This window comes from Pleuronectes platessa, chromosome 7 (genome assembly GCF_947347685.1).
Source record: "Pleuronectes platessa chromosome 7, fPlePla1.1, whole genome shotgun sequence".
NCBI classification, from domain to species: Eukaryota; Metazoa; Chordata; class Actinopteri; order Pleuronectiformes; family Pleuronectidae; genus Pleuronectes; species Pleuronectes platessa.
The window spans coordinates 21,205,497-21,222,806 of record NC_070632.1 but is presented as its reverse complement, the minus strand read 5'-3'; the positions used below and the strand labels follow the sequence as shown (position 1 = coordinate 21,222,806).

General features: G+C 37.3%; 1 long non-coding RNA gene across 1 annotated transcript; it reads right to left on the bottom strand.

The window, feature by feature from the left end:
• Window positions 1-355: 355 nt before the first annotated feature.
• LOC128444919 (uncharacterized) lies at window positions 356-16,388 on the bottom strand. The gene is made up of 6 exons (XR_008339203.1): window positions 16,351-16,388; window positions 13,658-13,804; window positions 4,692-4,760; window positions 2,933-3,009; window positions 2,356-2,395; window positions 356-957 (listed from the first exon to the last, which is right to left on the bottom strand). It is a non-coding gene; the product is annotated as an uncharacterized LOC128444919 (long non-coding RNA).
• Window positions 16,389-17,310: the final 922 nt, after the last annotated feature.

Here is a 17,310-nt window from a genome sequence, read left to right as displayed (position 1 = left end):
GGGGAGATGAGATGTGATTTGTGCATGTGTGTGTTACATAAGCGCAGAGACAGACATGCGGATTTCCATCCCTTTATTTTATGTTCATATCACATCTATTCAAAAAATCACATCCATACTATATTAATCCAGTAGTGTTCACAGATGCCGGCTGTTCCAGCACAACCCACTGTCACGACTTTCTCCTCATGTCTGCGCTCTCGGTTCCCCACTCCGACCCAGAGAGAGGCTGGGCGCAATACACTCCAACGCTCCCCCCTGTGCCGCCATGCTCCCTCTCCCTGCCCCCCTCTCTCGTGCACAAAGACACACTGAAACTAAACATGAAATCCTGACAAACCGAGGCTGTGTGGTACTAAGTAAAGCTTGTCGTGTACTCAGCAGAGGATGGAGAGTATGAAACTGAGTCCACATGCTGAAAGTCGTCATGCAGCTGCTCAGATTCTCTGACACAAGTGGAGAGAGATGGAGGAGACCGGGGAAGGCAGCAGCAGTAACTTGTGCAACATTTGCAAACGGGATGAAAATGAAACTGATCACTGACCAGCCATTCAAAGTAAGAATACATTTATAAAATGTGATCTGTCACAAAATAAAATGTACACAAAGTCATTTAGATTTCTGGAATATCCTTACGCACAAAATAATTTAAATTAATCTCCACGTTAATAAACATTTATCAAATTACAGGCTGTGATGTTGGCCGAGTTATTACACAGAAATATTTGTCCGAATTTCCACATCGAAATAGGTAATACACAACATTTACAGTACAATGTAACACAGCCAGAAGAATTATGTTGGAGCGAAAAACGTAGCCTCAAAGTGGGTATGAACTGATAACATTAAAGATGATTCATTTTTACATGACACACACACACACACACACACACACACACACACACACACACACATTTGGTGAGTCCACCTTCATGTCGTGTCCTCACAGCCCAGCAGCTGAAAACGATAGAGAAAATGTAGATTAAGTTTTAATTTTGTTTTTCTGTGTAACCTGAGAAAGTGTACAAACTGCTCACTAAAGCATCCCTTTACACACTACTACTTATATCACATTATTTTGTGGCATAATATTTTGTTGGGGTCTAGTTCTACCTGCTTTTGCCACAACAATACCAGAAACGACCACCTCTGCTGTTGTCTCGTTTCAGGTTTTGTGCTCTTGAAAAGTGTATTTAACCCTCTAAGTATTGATGGCCCTGAGCACACACACCAGCTCCCCCAAATCCTACAACGCAAAGCTTTTCTCACATAAAGTTCCTGCCCCCCCCCCCCCCCCACACACACACACACACAAACACACAAACACACACTCCCTCTACTTCACTATATCAGCGTCAACACTTGCCCCAATTTTCCCTTCACGCCGCCGAGTCCAACTGTCCACTCTGACACTGCAGTGACAAATTGTCCCATCCATCATAGTTACTGACTATCATCTTTGTCCATAAATTCCATAAGTTCAGTGGTTGTTTTTTTCTCGTGTTTTCTTAATGTTAATAATCCTGAAACAGAATTTAAGGTGAGCAAATATTACTGGAATTTTGAAACGAACAAATAGTAGTCGTACTGTTAATTTCTCATCTCACAGAATACTAAACAGACTCACAGACTACCATCACTGATTTCAACAATACAATTTTAAGAAAAACTATATATTAAGTGGGATTTTGTAAGAATATTTTGTAGTGCAGACTTTGGCAGACTTTGAATTGCACCGTTTTCTTTTAACTTAATTCTGTGCCTTTTGTGTGTCGCTGTCCACCGACGTGGTGCTGAAATGCGTATTTCAGCGCCGCAGCAGTGGACAGCGACCACCAGAAACTAAGCCCCCTGAGTATTAACATTAACTTATCATAAGTAGATGATCGACTCCTGCCCTGCACAGCGGTTTCAGCATCTGTATCAGCCTCAGACCCGAATATGACAGAGACCAGCGAGCAGAGCTCTCCTGCCCTGTCCTTTACTGTCCACCCCACAGTCAATAGCATTCTGTCAGTCTCTCGTTTGTTGTTGGTGCACCATTAACGTTTGTGACACAACATGCGCTTTTGTAAATAAAAATAAATATCCATCGAAGCATCCCATCAACTTCAAAGCAGCACATATACAGCCAAATTCCCATTTTGCACATTCAGAATATTGCCTTGACAGTCGCAATACTCAGGAGTGAAAACTAAGTAAATCTGCTCAAACTGAATAACTGCTTAGTCGCACATAACCTCTTCTCTTTTAGCTGTACTGAGTGACAGGTCCGATTTATCAAGTCAAAAGAATCATTACAAGTATTTGACAACCGCCTCCGATAATATAGCAACAGGCATTTATTTTACTCACCTACATTCCTGATTGATCCGAAAGAGGACAGCAGCTGCATCTATGGAAACACACACACACACACACACACACACACACACACACACACACACACACACACACACACACACACATCTCCAAATGAGTCTCAATTATTCTCTGCAAAAACATACAGTTCTCCTTTAACAAAGCAATATCTTATATTTTCATGTCTGTAACTTTTCAAAATGCCTCACAATGATAACAGTATCATTACAGAGAATATCAGTGGTGACTACTATAATTCCATCAATAAAGCAGTTTAATAAACAAAATGTAGCCTTTCAAACGTGTAAAGCGCTGGGAAATCATCACTGGTAACTTTTACATTAATAATACTAAATGGGCAACAGAGAAATGACCCAGAGTAATATGTAAAAATATTTTTCTTTTACATGAAGTTTTTATTAATTGTTTAGCTTAGCTGTAGGTCACATGAGACTTTTCATTTTTTTATATCAATTACAAAAACTATACCAATGTATAAGAAGCTTTACTTAATTTATTACTGTGATTTGTTGTTGTATGAAATAAAACGTGAAATATTTAATATATTCACCTGTATGTGTGTGTTACATCCAGTAGCCCTGTTAAGAGCAGGCACCCAAGTGGCTTCTGTCTCATCATCCTGCTTATCTGTTTATCATGCGAGGAAATAAATAAAGACATTACATAAAAAAACAACTTTAAACTGACCTGGTCATCAACACTCACACACACACACACACACACTCACACACACACACAGACATACACACACACGAGACTGATAAACTCACACCCTTGTGGCTTGTTGGCATAAGTGAGTATTTGTGTCAGATATTTCCCTCTACATTTACATACAATTTTGTTCCAGTTTAAGTGAGATTTAATCCTAATGCAACGTAAAGAGAATGTGTACATATATGCATCACAGATTTATTTAGCCTATGTGTCTGAAAATCGACCACAGATTCATACACACTGTTCCATATTTTGCTTTTAGAATACATGTATATCACTGCTCGTACTGTCTCTCATTTCAATCTCTCTCGCTCTTTCTCTCTCTCTCTCTTTCACACACACACACACACACACAAACACACACATACACACACACACTTCTGTTGTCTGATATGTCTTTAAATTAAAACTGGATATTAGTCTGTGAACATAATCTGTTTTAAACATGCTGGATGTCTGGACAGGGTTTTACTGAAGCAGTTTTCAAAGTAGTCACACAGACCAAACTTGTCATCATCTCCTCTCATCTAAATTTCATAAATATATATGTTTCAGATTAAATAAATTTTTCTGACTGAACAAGCATTTGTGGGTGGGGATATTTAATATTATATTTTTTTGCCATCAAAATAATCATAAGTGAAGATGCCAGTTTATTAGGTAAACCTTATACTAATACAACAGTGCAGCAGTAAATAGTGTTCTTTCATTTAGGCTTTAATGTTAAGTGATTGTTGAAAATATTGTGGATGAGTTGATTCAACTTCATAACATGTTTGTGCTGCTGTTGAATTGTATTGTATGAGAGGTTTTTTATTTTATTCTATTTTTTACACACTGTTTATAGGAATGATTTCTGGCTAAAACATTAAATCTTCAGGACAAATTACAATCTTCAAATATTTGAATCAACATCACTGTAATAGTTTTGATTCAATTCATGTAAAGAGGTTTAATTGCATGTCAGTTCAATTCAACTGACCTGCATGTACCTAATAAACTGGTCTAAGCAACCAGCAGCTTTAATGCAGAAAGGCTGACACTGGAACAGGCTGTAAAAAAACATTGTCAAATAAACTCTTTTCATTGATATTTGTACAAATATAGGAGCAATAATCAATTTTCTAGGGTAAAGATTTACCCAGCTGTTGTATGTTATGATGAGGGGACTACATTGTAGTTAGGTTTACTAATCATTCAGAAAATCGGTTTTCTTTAAATCACAAAATGTACAACACAAAATTCTCTTATTCTGCTGCTTTCCTTTAGCAGCTGAATGGTTGAACGGTCAAATAAACTTACAAGGGGTAAAAAGATGTTTAAACCAGTTAAAACCAGATGTTTTTCTAACCTATTTAGACAGAAAAGATAGAGCCTATAGCTTTGGAAATTTCAAGTCATGTTCACTTTTGTATTTACCTGAGAAGTGTCTAACTATCACATGAAATGTGGTTTTAGTTTAAGACCTTTGTGAATTGATTTTCAGTGAGAACTGTGTGAAGAGTTTAATGCTTGAGGGATGAATACCTTTTGTTTTCATGTGAAAAGATGAACATTTCTTTTCAATATTCATAAATATTAAGTCACACATTTACCTTCCCAGACGTTTCCTGGATCTCAGTGCTGTTTCCACTTTCTCCACTCTTACGATTATCATTTCAGCTCTATGAAAACACAAAAAATACATTTTCAGCAGAGAGCACACACTTGTTTTTAATGCATGCATTAACAATATCCGAAAAAAGCTTGTAACAAATAAGCTGCCACTAAAAATACAGACAGTTGTGTCTGTAATTAACAGACAGTCGGTGTAAGTGCAGGTAACAAGGTGAGGACTCCTCTGTGGGACAGCACACAACCTGTCAACCCCCCCTATTCAACTCCCCTGGCCCACATGACAGACTGCACAAAGTTCTCCTCTTTGGACAAGACTGATTCTGCATCTACTGCCACGTTAGGGTGAAACACACAGACACTTGCACAAAAGTAAATCCACGGAAAAAAAAGATATATATAAACATACAGTGTATGTTAAAAACAAACTGTGTTTAACACACACACACAAACACACACACACACACACACACAAAAAGAGATGTCGCAGAAATCGTGAGTTGAAACACATCTACACACACACACACACACACAACTGGGTATCTTATTAATGTCAAATACATATAAATCCTTACACACAACTATGGTACATTAAATGAAACAGTACTTATCAACCATTATTTGTCAGTGACACTCACGACAGCTGATGTGTGGCACAATGAAAACGTGCACTTTGTATTTATCTTAACTGCATTACACACTGGTATTGATGCACGTTATTATGCACCACACATGACCTAACTACCACTGTAAAACCAGTTAACTCCTTCCTTTTTATCTGTGTATCTTCACATTATGTTTATAAGTGTTTAAATTGATCCAGTCAAAACAAATTTCATACAACTATAATCTAGTGTGTCTGATCTATTCTAATATAAAAATATGTTTTTATTTTATTTTCCTCTTTTGTAATATTTTCTCTTATTTCAATTATTTTGCTGCTACTTGGCTATGTAGATATTTTAATGTGAAACATGTTGATTTTTCCCAAAATTCAATCTTTCATATGAACAAAGGAAATCACCACATGCATTACATTTCTACAAACACAAAGTTGATAATCTGTGAGTTTTCCTCAGCCTATAATTTCCCTATTCAATCATGTGAATTTAGGCATCAGTTGTGATTTTTGAGAGTTTGAAATCTGCCTCTTTGACACAAGCGTTCTGCTGCAGCTCTGCCTCTCCGGAGCTCTGTGCCTTCAGCTGTACAGTCAGCCATTTTCTGTCAGACATGAGGAGACTTGACTGACGCTGCACTGCCTCTGAATGCAGGGCTTTAAATAACACAACACACACCAGACATGTGGAGAGAAAACACATGTGAACTATTATATAAACACCTTTTATCTGTCAGTGACCCCTGAGCTGGAGCCCTCACATGCCTGACTACATTGGTCTCAACAAAATGGCGGACGTGCATCTTCAAGGATTACCATACATATCAGTTTAAACAAGCCTCACTTCACCTGTGTTTGTAGCTCTTGTTTTTCTGCTGTGGGCGGCTGAACATATTTAAAGCATCGTTTTGTTTGGATTGGGAAATTATTAAGTCACACAAAGAAGAACACTGGATATTTAAAATGGCCTCTTACTCACAATAGCTGGAGATAAGAATTTGAAAAAACGTTTCAGGAGAAGAATTAAACTTTTCCCCTCAGTGCGTTTATGTGTTTGTGGAGAAAAAGTGAAGCTTTGACTTTCTCAAATTTAAGGCTTTAATATTTTAGAAAATCTACTGTTTTTTACTTTAATAAAATTGTCAAAAGGTTTTGTGCAAAGTAGCTGTTGAGCAGGTGAGCACACAGCCTGTCAGTGTCAACTCCTCTAAATATGATCTTACTAAACAAACATTAAAGCCATTTAAAATGTCACAAGTGAAAGTCTCATTCGAAAGGTTTTTGTTTCCTATGGTGAAAAAACATCCGTGTTGAATGACTAGATAAACACGGACAGGAGAAACTGATATTTGAAATTCTTGGCTTTAAACTATTTACATTGAAAGTAAATAAAGCTAATCAGTGGTGGTTTCTGCCTTTAAAAACACCAATGAAATGCGGTTATTGAATAAGACCTTTTTAGAATTTAAGTCTATGTTTATGTCCAAGCTGATTTGATATTTGCCATAATGGTAAAGTTAATATTTCTTTAAAGTCTTCTACTAAAATCCTCACACTTAGAAAGATTTGAAGTGTCCATGGCAAATGCCTCCAAATATTTATGCAGCAAAAGACTCTCTAAGCGGAAATTAATGGGAATGTAAACATTAGCTAAAAGCTTTAATTCATGAATCACAATATGAAGCTGAGAAAGAAACTGGTGACGATCTCAGTAAAACCAGTGTCATTTAAATTGTTCTCAACCACTCAAGAATGACATGAAACTACATAGTAGTTTTCCAAATCAGGGGCCGCAATTTACACAAAGAGGCCAATTATATGTTCAACATTCATTCATAATTCCTGATTCAGTAAGCTGCACATTTAAATAGTTTACAGCTATATAATATTATTGAATTTGTTTAAAATTTGTTGCTTGTTCAAGCACATTGTGTTTCTCAAAAAAGATAAGAAAATAACAAATTGTCATTAGTTTTATTGTAATGTTAGCAAGTGACATGTAAAGTTAAGACTGTATATATTTATTTTGTGAGAATAAATTACCACAAAAAACAGTATCTAGAAGAAAGGCAAAAGTTGGATTAATGTCGAAATGAGCTCAGTTACATTGCGATACAAGGATTTTTGTTTTAATTAGGATGTAGGATTCTTTTCTTGCTCTTGTTCTTTCATTAGTTATTGACCATCATTATGATCTGTGTGACAGATTAAAGGCTTTTCATTCATTACTTCATGGAAGTTTGGTCACTATATTGTTGTTTTTATATTGTTGTTTTATGTTGAGTGCACCAACAAACAACACCAAAGCAATTTCCTGTATGTGCAAACATACTTGGCAAATAAAATAATTCCGATTCTGATTCTGATTTATTTTATTTTCTGTTTGCACCTGACTCTGGCAGACAGTGCCGCACTGATAATATTCCTGTTGTTGTGGAAAGACCACAGAGGGACATATGTGCAGTGTTCTGCTAATTTTCCAGATTTCAAATCAAACCAAATGGAGATATTTTTGTTGTATATTTAGAATAAAAACTAATTGTTGGAAACACTTGAAATAGATATCTCATTCCCCCGAACAATCTATGTGGCAGAGTGAAGGATCTGTGTGTTGCAGTATCCCAGGGTGGTGTCAGGGCCGGTATTAGTATTAGATTGTTGCTTTCATCACATGAAAACTCTTAAGTACTAATTCAAACTGTTGTGATGTTTTTATCCCAGTTGCTGTTTATACAAATGCCTTTTTGAGGCTGAGAAACGTATATGACCTTTATGCTTATGTGCTTATGAAACAAGTTCGGAGCAGATTGCATAAACACATAAAATTGCACCATTTTCGGGTTAAAAACAAATGTGCATTTCTATTTTCCTGGAAAGAAGACGTCCTGCAGTTTTCTCTGCAATGTTCTCTGAAAGCAGCTCTTACTTTAACATATCAGAACTCCGATACTCAGAACTGCTCTTTTCCACATTTTTTCCAAAGTGAAAACAAAGAAAAAGTGAGATGAAGGAAAACAGGACTAAATCAACATTTGATTACCTGTGTCTATAAAACATTATCTTAAATACATATAATATTCCGGTTTTGATTTTTCAAATGAAAAAGTTATGGAATAGCTGTGAGACTATAACCGTTTTTATAATATATATTCAAGCTTCTTCATTGATTTTTAAAACTGAATAAAAACATATTTCAAATTCATTCAACAACTTCATACCTCCATAATTGTTGGTGTGAAGAGGATACAATGATCTAAAGAGAAGAAAAGTTTAAACTTCCTAAATCTAACAGATAATAAATTTAAGTAAAGTAATAATAAATATAGTAAATAATCAGAAATCTTCCTTTGTAGGTGTAAAGTGTGTTTTAGGATAAGTTCATTCGTAAACATTCCTTCAAGTTAATGTTAAGTTGTCTTGTCAAATCCTGTTCTTGTGTTTAAAATGTGTTTCTGAAAAAAGTGACAAGACAATAACACACACGTTTTTGCATTACCTTCTTTTTCAAATCTGGAGATGTTAAATGATGAAGTCTGAACAAAAGCAGCAACAGTTGATAAGACTGACGTGTGAACAGACTCGAGATAAACCATAAACTAGTCACTATTATATTTCAACATGTTAAGACTATAAATGTATCGACTTTATTATTCATAGTGTTTTATTTCATTATACTATAGTATTTTTTGTGAGAATTATTGAGCACATAACAGACATACAATCTTTTCCAAAGGCTTAATCCCATCAGGATTCTCTGTGTTTTGCACTTAGATATATTCTGGAAAAAAATCTGTGTCACTGGTCAATGAAATAATAATTCCTTTAAACAAACATATTTGATAATCTGCTGGAATCATTTCCAAGTTGGACAAAACATTTAACATTATTTGTGTTAAATCATCTTTACAATATTTATGTCTGCATGTGCTTCTGATTTCACTAACAGCCGACTGGCAGGATTACATTCAATAAATAGTGTACACGATCACTTCAAATAAGAGAAGGATGCTAAAAAGTCGACTCAAAAAGAAATCTGTTCTGTTCTGCTTGTTTTAAACCATTAAGGACTGATAGAAAATAGTACCTACAGGTTCACTTAGTACACTTCACACACTTAGGTCCCTTTGCTTGTTTTCTTCTTCAACCTTTAAGTAGTCAAGCTCTTATAAAATGTTTTTTTCATGCAAATAATACACAGAGAATCTGGCTTGATATATGTATAAAGAAAAAATCATATAAAGACAATAAATAAATAGTGTGTGTGTTTGTGTGTATGTGTGTGTGTGTGTGTGTGTGTGTGTGTGTGATAGAGAGAGAGAGAGGGACCAAGATAGAATAGAAAGTGTGAGAGTGATTCATTAAGTGTCTGCACGAGTGCGTCAGCATACGAGCGAGAATTTGGTTGTGAAATTGTATATTCTTGACATAAGTGTTTGTGTGTGTGTCTGTGTGTATGTGTATGTGTGTGTATGTGTGTGTGTGTGTGTGTGTGTGTGTATGTGTATGTTTATGTGTGTGTGTGTGTGTGTGTGTGTGTGTGTAAGTTTGTATCACAGTTATGTTGTCTTCATTGAAATATCTGAAGGTACATTAATAGTATGGCTTCATAGTTTGAACTGACTAAATTAAAAGTTGTGTCATCTCATCAATAGTTTTGAGCTCCTATAACCTTAAGTTATCAGCTCTGCACTTTACTTGGACTTTTACTTGAGCGTGTGTGTGTGTGTGTGTGTATCATCTGGATGCTGTGATGATTCATAATATATATCTACGGCCACCGAAGCAGCCCGTTCAGCTGTGTCGCTGTGTGAGCATGGGCTAAGTGTGTGATTTTTTTAATGTGTTTATTGTCTTGTGGGTGTTTGCATGTATTTGTGCTGGTGTCTTACGTCAGGAGCCAATACAATTGACCTTAAATTTAACACAAACACTCTCTCTCTTTGTTTGATTGCGGACACACTCCTTCCCCATTCTCCTCTATATATCTATACAAGGTCTCCTGAATATAGGTTGTGGAAGCTAAACATACTTCACTTTTCTAACTAGAGAGTTATATGTGTGTAAAAAGGACCAAATTAACATCATCCATCCATCCATTATCTATACTACCTATCCTTTAAGGGTCACAGGGGGAAATGGAGCCAATCCCAGCTGCCATTGGACGAGAGGCGGGTATACCCTGGACGGGTCGCCAGCGTATCATATAGAGATAAACAACTATTCCCTCACACATTCACATCTACAGGCAATTTAGAGTGTCCAGTTACCCGAACCCCAATCTACATGTGTGTGGAAACTGGAGTAACCTGGGAAAACCCACGCAGACACAAGGAGGACATGTAAACTCCACACAGAAAGACCCTGGCTGGTACAGGCGAGAGTACTAACCCTTGCACCACTGTGCTGCCGCATTCAATTTAGCTATCTTCAAATAGTTCAAAAAACTACTGAATGGGATAAAATTATGTATAAATGATAAAAGACAGCGATGTCAGTAAACAGTTGGACATGTTCACAATGTTTGTGGACGAGTTAAGGGGAAGTTTCCTTTAGTAGTCACAAAATAATCAGACAAACCCCTCAGCAGGTAATGACAGCGTGATCTGATTGGAAATGTAGACAAGGCAGAGTTTGCTTTAGTCATTGAATGAGAGCGCTAATCTGTATTAATTATTAACACAAAGGTTTGAGCCAAAGCATCCAGGCAAGAAATGACACCACAAACCGGCAACAATTCTCATTGTCACCACGTAAAGGAGAGGGGATCTATAAGAGTGTTTCATTATCCACTAAGCAGACGACATGCGACAGCAATACTGGAAAAACATCTATCTTCTCTGTATCTAGTTAGACAAACAGTCGGGCTTTATGACAGAGGAAGATATCCACGACACACAGTTTATATCTTATGATAAAGAGAGGGGGCATCTCAGTTTTTAGTTTCCTCTGTGAAATTAAATAAATAAGTTGAACAATAAAATTTAAAAAGTTAAATATAAGTAAGCTACAGTGGGAGAAGAGTGGGAAAACCAAAACAAGATTGCCAAATTAAAAATATTTTCTCATTTGAATGCAGTTTCTTGTGTGTTTTTGATAACACATTATTATGGGAGAGCAAGGGAGCCTTGTTATTGCTGTGGATCTGCGAGAACCAGTCAAGGTTAGATTGTTTTTAAGAGATCATCATCACTTAGCCTGACGTTGTCAGACTCACAATTCTAGTCAGAATGTGAGTCTGAGACCGCTCCATTGGGCTGTGATTATGAGGCGTGTTTCAACTGACCAGGAAGTAAAATTATTCTTCGCTCAATTGGATAGACCTACAACCAATCAGAGCAACGTAGTATGTGACGTATGCTAAGCAACGCATTGTGAGTTATTTACTAACGCCGGGTTCACACCGGACGCTTCAGCGCAGCGCCAAGCCTTAAATAACAGCTGGCTCCCATCCACTCCCATGTTAAAACTTTGTGCCGGTCACACCGGAGGCTGAAGCACCGCGAGGCAGCCTTGGCGCAGCGCGGTGCTTCAGCCTCCGGTGTGACTGGCACAAAGCCGTGCAGCGATCTACTGGATCAACGGGTGATATTATTAGCGCTGCCCGGCTGTTCAGCATCGCTTCAGTGTCCGGTGTGAACAGCCAAGCGCCGGGGCGATAGGGATTAGCGCGGTGCTTTGGCGTAGCCTCCACGTTCTGTGTTCCTCTTTCAAACTGAATGCGCTGTCGATGTCTTCTAAAACAGACTCAATGGCAGCATCTACACATCTCAGCTCGCCAGCGGCAGGCATGTTTGTTGAAAACGAATTCAACCCAAGGGCACTGTGATGACGTGGTTGATTACGTTACCGTTGATCATCTGTCAATCATCGTATAAAGCCCGCCCTGACAATCTGATTGGCCCGGTCGGGCATAATTTTTCCTCAACGGAGCGACTCCAGACCGAACTGCCCGACCTAAAATGTTGTGGGCGGGGCTAAGTTCGTCTGGCATCCAGGCTAATCATCACTACCATCTGACATCAGACGACGCTGGGAATTACGGGTCCCCACCCAGTTATATCACAAAGATGATCAGTAAGTTTGATGAATTTTAGAAGCTGAAAGCAGCAAATATGTTCCTTTGACAAATGACTAATACAATTAATTGATAACAAAATAGCCACTTAGCTAATCAATTCAGCAGTTCTGTAATGAAATTGGAAATATTCAATCAGCAAGAATAAAAATCTTTGATAATCTGTCATATGTAACACCTCAGTCATACCTGCAGTCATGGTAAGAACACACTTAAAGACCAACATATAAAGAAATACCTTATTATCTGTGCATGCTATCAACTTTTAAAAGCTATAAAATTATGATAAAACACAAGAAAGGATCATACAGTCTAAGTACGTGCTTGCAATATAAATCTTCTTTTTTTTTCATATTGACTTCCAAACTGGTCCACACCCACACAAACAAATTTCACATTCAAAGATCTAGAGTTAAAGGTGTAAAATATTTCATTAAAAAAAATAAAATCTACTTGCTTTCCAGTTGTGTGACAAGATGGTGGAGAAAGATGTTGGAGAAAGATGTGCTTTAATTTATGGGTTAAAAAATTGGGTCCTGTTTTCTAAGTATCTTTTTTAAGCCTCCTGTGTACTTCTATTGTGAAATGTTCACGTGTCTGCAATGAAAGCCCTTTTGTCTCAGGACACTTTACCTTCTAAGATGACCTCTATATTAAACATAAACTATTGACTGAATTAAACATTTGAACTGAACACAGTTGACTTTGTAAAGACAGACGCTATGACAGGAGCTTCATCGGACTACCTGCGTTCCTCTCTTATATGGTTTCATCGGTTCGATTTATCAGACGTAACATTTCTGCTTGAAATCTCAACAATATCTAAATTTAACTCACACCAGTTACATTAGTCACATTAATGAACAGAAAAACACTGGATATGAATCAAGTTGAGTTTGACTGGTGACTTTTATTTTGTAGAAATACAAAGTACAACAACTAATTTTGGGAGCATGTCTTTGAACCATTACTTTGTCAAACACAGCTAAATTGAAGGATTTAGTTCATTTTACTAATTTTGTCTCCTGCTCTTGATGTTGTGCATCACTACAAAAATCTCTTTGTGTCACAATTCAAACATAATTGGTTTTGAATAAACAAATGTAATAATAGGGGTGTTTTGCAAGGCAGAGGAGTTGAAGCAAGTGCTTAATTATGATTGTTTGATCACATTGGAGGCTAGAGAGTGTGTTTCATCAAGCCTCCCATCCTACATGTTTAAATGAGTTTCTGTGGGGGAAGTGTGGATGTACCTATATCCTGTGGCACAAGAGAAGGGGAGACTGAGGAGGAGAAAACTGAAGAGGCAGGGGGCAAAAGAAGGAGGAAGGAGAGCGGACGTCATCAGACGTGTTTCAGTCAGTCAGGATTTCCCCTGCATCAATCCTCACCTCAGGACCCTGAGAGACACGGAGTGAATGTGAGAGGACAATAAAGACGGAGAGAGAGGTATGGAAAGAAAGGAATCACAAGTGAGACAGGAGGAGAGATAAGGTATTAGGATGAAAATGAAGAAAAAAGAGGAAAAAAATCAAGAGGAACAAATAGCAAGAAATTATACAAAATATTGGAGCAAGAAGGTTTGTGTTAGGACAAAGAATCAGATGAGAGTTGCAGGTACAGTATTAGTGCATGTAATAATATGAAATGATTCATGAAACCCCCTTTTTCATCTCCACCAAGGAGGTTATGTTTTCACCCTTTCTGTTTGTTGTTGGTTTGTTTGTAAGTAAGATCTGGATCAGGAGGAGGATCCTGGATTTCTTTTTCATTTTCAGATAGGGTGTTTAAAAAAAGACATAATTCAGGCATGTTTAGGTTACTGATTTCTATGAGGGTGTTGGGCCTTAGTGGAGGTATGCGCTTCACTGAGTACCATTCAGGTTGATAGTGCATTAAATGCGTTTACATTCTATAAATATCTCAGTTTTTGTTGTTAGTCTATTTCAGCACAATTTCAAATGTTCACTTTATACCACTTTCACCTTATATTTATCTCATTTATTTATCTCTCTTTTTTTTGCTTTGCTGCTAATTCGAACCCAAGATTTGCTACTGCTGATGTTTCAACTGGAGTGTTTGTCAGTGCAGTCTATATCAATCACGTCTGTTCATCAGAAATGTCTCCATAAAACAAGACAGCAGACATTTTTGGAAATTTCTGTTATTTCTGACAAATTGGCTGCTGAAAAGAGTTTTAACTGTTTCCTTATATATATCATATCTTCCATTTACCTTCATTTTTCGGGGGTGAAACCAAATAGAACCAACTCTTCCAATTTCATAAGAAGTTGCTGGTTAATAAAACATTTAACAATAATAAAGGGTAAGAAGGAAAACAAGGGTGATTGGTGAGAGGGAGGTGTACAAACTGCAAACTGATCAGACACACACACACACACACACAGACAAATACATTTTGACATAAGCAATATTAGGCAAATGACAAATAATTCCTTGACCTTTCTGACTAGGAAACAAAAAACGTAGGAACGTGTCGATGAACAGTTTTGGTGTCGTGAGTGTGAGTGTGTGTGTGCCTCCATGCAGGTGTGTGTCTCATCTTGTGAGCAGGCCTACAGCTCGGGTGTAAAACGTTGCTCAGCTAAAAATAAATAAAATGCTCAAGAGAGGAGCGAAAAGCATTGTGAGCTCTGAGTCACGACCAGGAGTGGTGGTGACGATCCACTCCCCACACCACAAACACACACACACACACACACACACACACACACACACACACACACACACACACACAACCATAACTTTACTCCACCAGCCAAATGGTGAAAGGGAGAGTACAATCCAGTTCTCAATGCAACAAGACGAAGACCTACAGAAACTCCACAAGACCCCCCCCCCCAACATGCATTCACACAAAACACATTGAGGACATAAAGTCTCAATACAAACAGATTATCATAATATGCAGAAAGGGTCTTTAGATATAACAAAAAATAGCATGAACAGAAAGGCTTTCCTACATGTGGACCTGAGAAGTCAGAGAAACGTGAATCAGTGAAAACGTGAATGTTTTACAATATTAAAGACAGTGATGATCAAACATTCCTGGACAGGTTCTTCCCTAATCCCCAAAGATACGTTAGACCCTCGGGGGAAATTTGCTGCATTTCATTGAAAAGATACTGCATTATTGTAACCAACAAAACTAATGTGTACACAAATACTACTTATGCCTGATGTTGCATTTTGCACAATTACCATTAGAATATGGTGAAACTTAGATTACATCAGCCTTTAGAGAGGTTATACACAGGGAAGTAAAGACAGACACTTTGCATGTATTGATCATTTCATATGTCACTATGATCTGTAATTTCACTTGAGTGTTTCTCACTGATACTATAGCAGCAATGATTCATTAAAGTTCAACCTCCTTGTCACAACACACAGTGTATTTTGTGACAGACGCACTATTATACTTACCTATCAAAACAATAGGCCACTACTTTATAGTCCTATGGACCTTTATGAAGTAAATGAGGGCGTTTTCACACGAGAAAGCCCGAACCAAGGTTCTTGTCTTTGTTATATTACATGGATCTGGTTAGTTTTAGACAGTGTTGGGAGTAACGCGCTACAAAGTAACGCGTTACTGTAATTCCACTACTTTTAGCGGTAATGAGCATGTAACGAAGTATTTTTTTAAATCAAGTAGCGCAGTTACAATTTCTGAAATTTAAATGAGTTCGTTACTTGCGTTACTCTCTTTTGAGAAAACTGAACACTTGCAGACAAGAAGACAAGTGAACCAGATCCCCCGAAAGATGGTCGAGACTTAAACTGATGTTCTGGTCGTTTATTTGAGCCGTCCTTGTAACACCGTACACCTTAATACAACTTTGAACAACTTAGAAACACCTTAAAACAACCGTGGACACCGTAAGACATTGTGCACCTTCGGAGGGTTGCTAAAAACATAAACCTTTTCCGTAGCGCCGTTGTAGTCATCACAGGATGTCCGCGACTCTACCGGAACCGTTTCAAGATAAAATCATGTAACATTTTCACAATAAAACATTTTCACAATAAATAACAGAAGTAACTTAAAAGTTACTTTGCCTAGTAACTAATTACTTTTGATATACAGTAACTGGTGAAGTAATTCAATTACTTTTAAAAGAAGTAACTAGTAACTGTAACTAAGTACTAATTTTCAGTAACTTGCCCAACTCTGGTTTTAGATTTCACATTCAAATTCAGAGAGCAGAATATGCGTTTGTATCACATGCGTACCTCTTGTCATCATTGGCTGCATCTATCTAAACCTTGACATTGATTTGTTCATAGACTGGCATACGTCTATGCCATGTCTGATGTCGATTTAGCCCAGATTTTTTTTTTATTAAGTCCATAAAAAAGTAGTCTGTCCGTTGAATGGAGAAAATGAATGAAAAGTTCCGCTGTAATATCTTTATAGGATTACTATCAGGAAAATGAATTTCTTTTTTTTATTCTTTGAAATGTTAAGCCTGGTGCATCTCAACTGTCAAGTTTTAAGAGGAGGGTAAACATTTTCCGGTTTCTGTGTAACTTGAGTTAAACGTTTTCACCAAAGGAAGCTTGTTTAAACAACTCACTGGGGACAAAAGGCCAAAACTTCACCGCAGGCTTTTAAAAGAGATCCTTGAAACTTTCACTTTGCTCATTATGGTCTTTATCTGGACACATGTCATTTCAGTTGGGTCGTGCAGTTTGAGTACATGGCTGACATGGTGGTAAAAGCCCCAACACAATACTGCACCAGTAGTATTTAAATTAATTGTTAGTTACAGAATTGTTTATAGATTGCTCGAATGATAGCTCGTCTCCAACGCATGCAAAGAGTTCATTTTTAAATGTAGAATTTAACTTCACAACAGCTGTTAGCAAAGACAACAGGGTC